This window comes from Echinops telfairi, unplaced genomic scaffold (genome assembly GCF_000313985.2).
Source record: "Echinops telfairi isolate 266 unplaced genomic scaffold, ASM31398v2 ScPeMD7_70;HRSCAF=299, whole genome shotgun sequence".
Lineage (NCBI taxonomy): Eukaryota > Metazoa > Chordata > Mammalia > Afrosoricida > Tenrecidae > Echinops > Echinops telfairi.
Genome location: NW_022103968.1, coordinates 36,324,816 through 36,332,323, shown reverse-complemented (window position 1 = coordinate 36,332,323; position 7,508 = coordinate 36,324,816). Strand labels below are relative to the sequence as shown.

Here is a 7,508-nt window from a genome sequence, read left to right as displayed (position 1 = left end):
TTATGTCTCTTTGATTTACCCCTCAATTACACAACCACCCCTTGGACCCATGCGTGGATGTGGGCCTGGATCCCACAGGTAGCAGTTGTACAATACTGCTTAAAAGTGACTAAACTATGAAATGATATATCTGTATCATCCCCTAATAAAATGTTTTTTTAAAACTGATTATGAATAATATTTGGCTTCATAGATGGGTTTTTTTCTTTGTAAATCTTAATGCAGGCACATTTAGTGTTTGTTGTAAAGTGCTTGAAAAAATAAATGTAAATTATCTTCTCAGGAAACAATTCTTTTGGAAAGGTGCTTGCTCACCTTTAGTTATTATGCTGATATCATATCATAAGATGATAATACTAAAATCAGTGACATAAATTTAATGCAATCCAGGGCTCCAGTTTAAACTTTAATCAACCCCAATGTCAAATCTCTGATTATCATATGCCCCACCTAATGAGTAACTAATTGAAGGGTAAGATTTCAATTTGATTGCAACACAGTATGTACAAATGCTACCACTGGTTCTTTTTCTTTCTATTTTTAACATAGTTAAGAATTAACATACATTTTTTAAGGCCAGGGAAAAGTATCATATTGGGAAATTTTAAAAAATATTTCTAATTGCATTTTAAATTACTCCCATTTTCTGAGCTTGATTTTTATCCTTTGGGTGTCAGGAGGATACCATATGATGTACGAGGATAAATCAAAAAGTATTGCTACAAAGTCATAGAAACCTTCATTAAACAAAACTCTCAAAATGGGAAGTTGTTGGCTCTCAACATGTTCGCCCTCTAAGTCTATGCACTTCTGAAATTGGTATTTTCATCACTCTAACCCTGTCCTGAAGCACTTTACACTCTTCTGTGCCTACCACATCAAAACAGCAGTTTTAGCATCCTTGATGGCCTCAAACCGTGCTCCTTTTAAATGTTCTTTACATTTGGGGAGCAAGAAGTCTGAAAGGACAAGATCAAGGTTGAAGGGTGGTTGGGGTAAGATTTCCCAATCTCAGCGGGTAGTCCATACCACCCTCAGAGAATGAGCATGAGCATTGTCACACACAACAATAGCAAAGTCACTGCCATCGAGGTGATGCCAACTCATAGCAGCCCTGTAGGACCAAGTCGAACTGCCTCAATGGGTTTCGGAGACTCCTTCCCAGAGCAGAAACCTCCTCTTTCTCCTGAGCATTGTCAAGATGGAAAGAAATCCCTCCATGCAAAATCCCTTGCTTTTTTCTCACTAATGTAGTTTTCAGTTTTCTTAAAACTTCATAAGAAGAACCTGTGATTGTCCTGTGTCCTTCAAGAAAATGTGTCAAGATGATCCTTTTAAGGAAAAAAAAAAAAGATGATCACTTTAGGATAGTGCCCAGCTATCACTTTCTCATCACTCTGAAAAAGATCATCCTAGAAAGTCCTGGAGAGGGTAGGAGGACAAGGAGAAACAAGACTCAAACTCATGAATAAAAGACCACACGTACTGCACAGATGGAGACTTGGAAGCCCCTGAGACTCGGGCCCTTAGTCTCCCTCCTTCAGGCCTGGAAATGAACTCGAGCCTGTGGCTCAAGTTTCATCCAAACAATAGGTCTAGATGGTGAAATGTGACATTAGGGAAGTAGACACTCCTTAGCACAATCTAGGACTCAGCTCTGGTTATGAGCCCTTCCATTAAATCATCTTTGATCCTGTTTAAAAGACCAAGGAGCCTTTTCAGCTAGCTGATCTTCATGCAATGCTTTTGGCACCCATACAAACTGAACTAGAACTTGCCACGCTGTTCTATTACAATGGAATGTCCTGAACCATGTAAGATTCCACCTTCAATAGCTCTTGTAATGGTAATTCCGCTGTCTTCATGGGTCTGGACTTCAGCCATCATGGTTGAGGTGGTCCCTCTTTTGACTCATCTTTGACGGATTCCCGAGTTGCCTTAAAATGGTTGATGCATCTCAGAACTGTTTTGTTTCCTTGTTTTCCATTTGGGGCAGCATTCTCATAAACCTACAGTAAAACTTCCATGATTTGGAAAGATGATCACTTGAGTTTTATTAAAATTTGGTATTAGCTCTGAGCTCAAAATCCTCTTTTTCTCCAATGGCACAAAAAGTATCTTTTTTTTTTTTTTTTTTTTAAGATTCCCTCATGAAACGAACACATAGATATTACTGGGAGATTAGCCCCTTGTGCAGTATGTTGCTGCCAATTTTTCTCCAGTCTCTATGTTCTCTTTTTACTCTTCTGGTGAAATTAGTGGTATGTTTAAACATGTTTTCCTTGGAATTAATCTAAGCATGTGTGAGCTGAAACCCTGGAAGCAATAGTTTTTGATTTACCCTTGGTATTGCGCTTCAGAAATAATGAATACCTTCGCCACCCGCGATACTCTAAATTGTGAGCTATCCAGTGTGAGTCAAACAGATTCTAACACAGCTAAGCATTTTTATTTTTATTTATTGAATTAATCAAAATTTGAATCCCAATTCAATCACTCAGGAGCTATGGGTCTCAGCTTTCTAATCTGTAAACTAGACATAGTAATCCAAGGATGTTGTAAAGATTAAATGAGAGAAAGCACGTGAAGCACTTAGTTCACTGCCTGGAATCTTGTTTCCTTCCAATCCTTTTCCTACACTCCCCATTAGCATATGAGCCAATAAGGCTAGATGTGTGCATCCTCTCCTTCCTTACCAAAGAGCTGAATAAGTATCTTGTTTGCTTGCGACTGTTGCTGTAAAATATATTAGTTTGAGCCCACAGAATTTTTATTTATATAAATAGTATTGTATAATATATCTCATTGTAGTTTTCATTCTGCTCCTATTATAGTTTGGGGAAAATATATAATCTATTATAACTTATTATTCCAAGGCAAACTCAAAGCAAGATTTTTATAGAAGTGATGCCCAAAATTATTTAGAACAACTTTATCTGAAGGGATTAGTCATAGCATACAAAGCAAACATCAGGGAGCTTCAAAAAGTTCATGGGAAAATTCCACTGTACTTTAATTCCTTTCTCTTTTTTTGTAATCACTTCTTAGCCTTTTGGCTGAGATCAACTGTAGTTTCTGTTCTTGTCAGTTTAATTCCATTTTTCACAAACTTTTTGAAGTCCGGGAGATTTTTATCTTAGGTATGGGGTGGGAGGATGCATAGAGTGAGCTAATCATATTCTTCGATTCACGATTCATGCTCATCATTGGTCTGCGTATGGCTCCTCCTCTCTTTTGTTTATTCATCCTGCTCAAGACCCATTGCCTTACTCTTACCTCCTTCAGTCCAGCATAGGCAAACATACCATGAGTTAAATGGGTTATTTTTTGGTTTTGTAGGAGTTCTTGCAAAACATTATCTTCCATGAAGGTAATTTTAACTTATGCAAGTATTTTGTGGGGGCGGTCTTATTCTTTCTCCCGCTTTCTACTCTCCATGCTTTCCAATGCATATAGATGGCGATGAGCAATCTACTGAGCTGCTTCTAATTCCTACCCTGTTCCCATGATGTGCAGCCACCGCTTTTCTCCTAGTGGCTCAGCAGACTATCCAACCACCTATCACCACAAAGAATGCTGAAAGGATTTTCTTATATTAACTGCTACGTGTTAATGCAACACATCTGGGGCTAATGCTACCTTTTTTCTTTTTTTTTCTTTTTGCTAAGTAATTGCGGTACTTGACTTCTTGTTCAGTTGTCATTTAGAGCCCAGCAGCTGCACATAGAAGATAACCTGCCCAAACTAGACTTAAGTTAGACCCCCACATCATGTGCAAAGCTTTTCAGTCAAAATAATAATCTTATTAAACAGACCCAACAAAACTTCCTAGGTTTCTGAGCACAAAGCTCTGAACACTGCCTATATGCCTGCACAGAGAATTAAACATTGCATGGCCCTTTCAATTGAAGTGTATGTGAATTCAACTAATCCTCAGGGTTACTCTACTAGAGCTATGTATACCTATCTGTCCATTTCCTTGTAAATCTGAAATCACTGCCATCAAGCTGATTCTGATGTAGCTACCCTATATCGAGGGTTCCCAAGGCTTGGTAATAATAAACCTTTGTGGGAGCAGACTGCCTCATCTTCCTCCCTTGGAGCAGCTGATGGTTAATCGAATGCTTACCTTACAAGACCACCCAAACCCCCAACTATTCGGAAGTCAGCTCTGAGGAGCCTTCTTCTTGGTAACTTGTTCAGAACTTTGTATGGTACCCAGAAGTTGGGTTTTTGTGTGCACTGGGCAGGGACTCTTTCTGGTACGTTTACAGATGGACCTGTGTGAAATTTTCTTTTCTATTACTGTATAATTTTTATAAACAATGAAACTAGAATTTTGATCACTAAAGTGAGAAACACACCAGAAACCACTCTAACTCAAATCTTCTAACTCCTAATTCAGACTCTGTTTTACACAATTTCTTCTCAGAATCTGGGTCTTTGGATGCTTGTGGTAGATCATAGTACTTTGGTTATTTAAACCTCAACTTGAAGGAATTCTTATCCTGGAACTCATATTAGGGTGAAACTACCAACTAACGAAATTCCTACACCACAAGTAGACACTGGCCCTTGAACTCACTTTGCCAAACTTCCTTCGAGCTTATAAGTCTTCTTCTTCCAACTCTCCTTGACAGGACATTTGAGCAGGTCAAAGCAATAAGAGTATCTATTTGATCCCAGCACCCTCTCCACTCTATTCACAAATCATGTAAAAAACACCAATATCGTTTATCTTCCTACCTCCTCACTTCCAGTCCTGGGCATAACGTAAAAAGTTTCTGGATGCTGAATGCCCATTAATTGTAATATATATGGATACATTATATGGATTACTTTTAGCTGTTTTTAAAATTAAAATGAGTCTTCTCACTTATTTTGCTCACCATATTATTATTTGAGAATCACCATGTTGTTTTTAGTGCTGTATCAGACAACTCACAATATTTATTCAGCATTCACAGTTCTTCTTAAGCCTTCGATCAAAATAGCGATGTGCAGAGGATTCATGGCTTACTTGCCAGTGTCTAAGTCAGTAGATCTGTTTCCACTAGATGGCTGTCTTTACCAAGAACTGTGAGAACTAGGCCACTTTATAGCAATTTGCAAGAGTTTAAAGTTTATCTTTCTTTAAAACATATATATATATTTTTTAATTAGGCTAAATTTTGGGATCAGCTCATTAGTTTACATTCAACAATTCCTACATATCCTAATTCAACTGACCTATTCCAATCCCTTCAATTGTAATTGAACCCCTTATTCCACTTCCTTCCTGTTTCTTGTTTCCATTTGTCTTTCTTCTTTTTGAACAGTTTTATTGGCATATAATTAACAAATCATACAACTCAATAATTCAATCACAACAAGAAGAGTTATGCAATCATCACCAATTAATTTGAGAACATGTTCTTCATTCCTGTCTTCATCATCATTAGCTCATCCACCACCCCCCACCCTCCCCTGTCATACATCCAAAGAACCATTAATGCAGTTACTGTCTATAGATTTACCTATCCTGGATTTCATATACAGAAAAAATTTAAAAAGCTAACAACAATAACGAAGAAAAACCTCGATCAAAGCAGAAAATATTAAAAGCTAAAGCAAATTTGAAATGGATAAAGGGGGATCAAATGATGAGGTGCTACATTTTAGCCTAACTGCATCTGCAGTAATCCACTTCCCAATGCACTCTGCACGAGAGCAGGACTATTGACATCCTGGTCCAGGGTCAGGGGGGATTCTCCAGAGGCTAAATTCACGTGTATTTTTCCTTCACTTTGTTTTTTTCTTAACTGAAACAACTTTAAAATGGGTCAAAATGGAGATCAGATTATATGATATTACATTTTAACTTAACTACATCTGCCCCATTGTAAAGCATTGGCTTTATAATGCTCTCTGCCTAATAACAAAACTTTTCCCATCCCTCATCAGAGGGGAATTACTGGAGGCTTAATCCACGAGTTGACCCTGTACAGTCCATAATTCATATACTGTTGTTCATAGCTGGCCTATACTTATATAATTTCCTTTTCTTAACAGTGTTTTAAATTCTATACCATTGGATAAACTAATGATACCAGCAATGTATACTGATTTTGTACTGGAGTGCTAACCACAGGTCAGCAGTTCAAAACCACCAGCAAACTCTGAGAGGGAAGAATGATCTTTCTGGTCCTGTGAAAATTTGTAGTCTCAGAGACTCACAGGGAAAACCCTACCCTGTCCTATAGCATTTTTATGAGTGTATTGACTCAATAGCGGTAGAAGTGATGTCTTCAAACAAGCAGCCATCTAAGTGAAGTGTCAACTAAGTCCACATGGAAGCAGCATACAGCCTGGGTGATCCAAAGATGGTAAATAATATAATACAAATCCATTTTTCTTTTTTAACCCTCTAAATTTACCTTAGGTAATTCTGCCCTTTTGATGTTTTCACGTGTGGATATGAGTTCAGTTCCAGACCCAACAGGTCAGGGCTACTGTCTTGGGGTTCTCCAGTCTCTATCCAACCAATAAAGCCTACTCTCTTCATGATTTTGAGACCTACACTACATTTTTCTCCCACTCTGTCTAGGACCTATTAGCATAATCCTTTTCAGCGAAGTTGGTAGTGGTATCCAGGCACCATCTAGTCCTTCTGGTCTCAGGGTTGTGGTGTTTACATGGTCCACTGGACTAATTTTTTCTAAGTGTCTTGATTTTTGTCACTCCTCTTTCATTTGAATGGGGAGCATCAACCAGGTACACTGTAGATGGTTGCTCATGAGCTGTTAAGAACCCAGTCACTGCTTATCAGATTGGAACATAGAACATTGTGAACTGTGTTATGCTCATTGACACTGGTGCCCCCAGGACTAGAGTCCTAACCTCCAAGGCCTAGAGACTCCTGCCCTCAAGGTATTTGGTTATGTCTAAAAAGTTGTCAAACTTTGTCCCCTCTAGTTCTTAAATGCTTCCTCCCCCCCCCCCCCCCCCCCCACTATCATGATCCCAATTCTACCTTACAAATCTGACTAGACCAGAGGATGTACACTGGTACAGATAGCAACTGAAAAGACAGGGAATCCAGGACTGATGACTCCTAGTGGTGAGAGTGGCAATGCCTGGAGGGTGGAGGGAATGTGGGGTAGAAAAGGGGAACAAATTACAAGAATCTACGTATAGCCTCCTCTCTGGGGGATGGACAGCAGAGAAGAGGGTGGGGGTAGACGTTGGACAGTGTAACTTATGAGAAAATAATAATTTATGAATTCTGAAGGGTTCACGAGAGCAGGGGGAGTGGGGAAGGAGTGGGGGAAATGAGCAGCTGATACCAAGGGCTCAAGTAGAAAGCAAATGTTTTGAGAATGATGATGGCAACAAATGTACATATGTGATTGACACAATGGATGGATGGATGGATTGTGATAAGAATTGTATGAGCCCCCAATAAAATTATAAAAAAAAAAAAGAAGAAGCAAGTTCTTGGTCAAGAACTGGAACTCTAAATGTTACTC

The 7,508-nt window shown here is 38.7% G+C and overlaps 1 non-coding gene across 1 annotated transcript; it reads left to right on the top strand.

Annotated features, from left to right (window-relative positions):
- The first annotated feature begins 3,036 nt into the window (after window positions 1-3,036).
- LOC115870062 lies at window positions 3,037-3,231 on the top strand. Its single transcript, XR_004046528.1, has one exon. It is a non-coding gene; the product is annotated as a U2 spliceosomal RNA (small nuclear RNA).
- The last annotated feature ends 4,277 nt before the right edge of the window (window positions 3,232-7,508 follow it).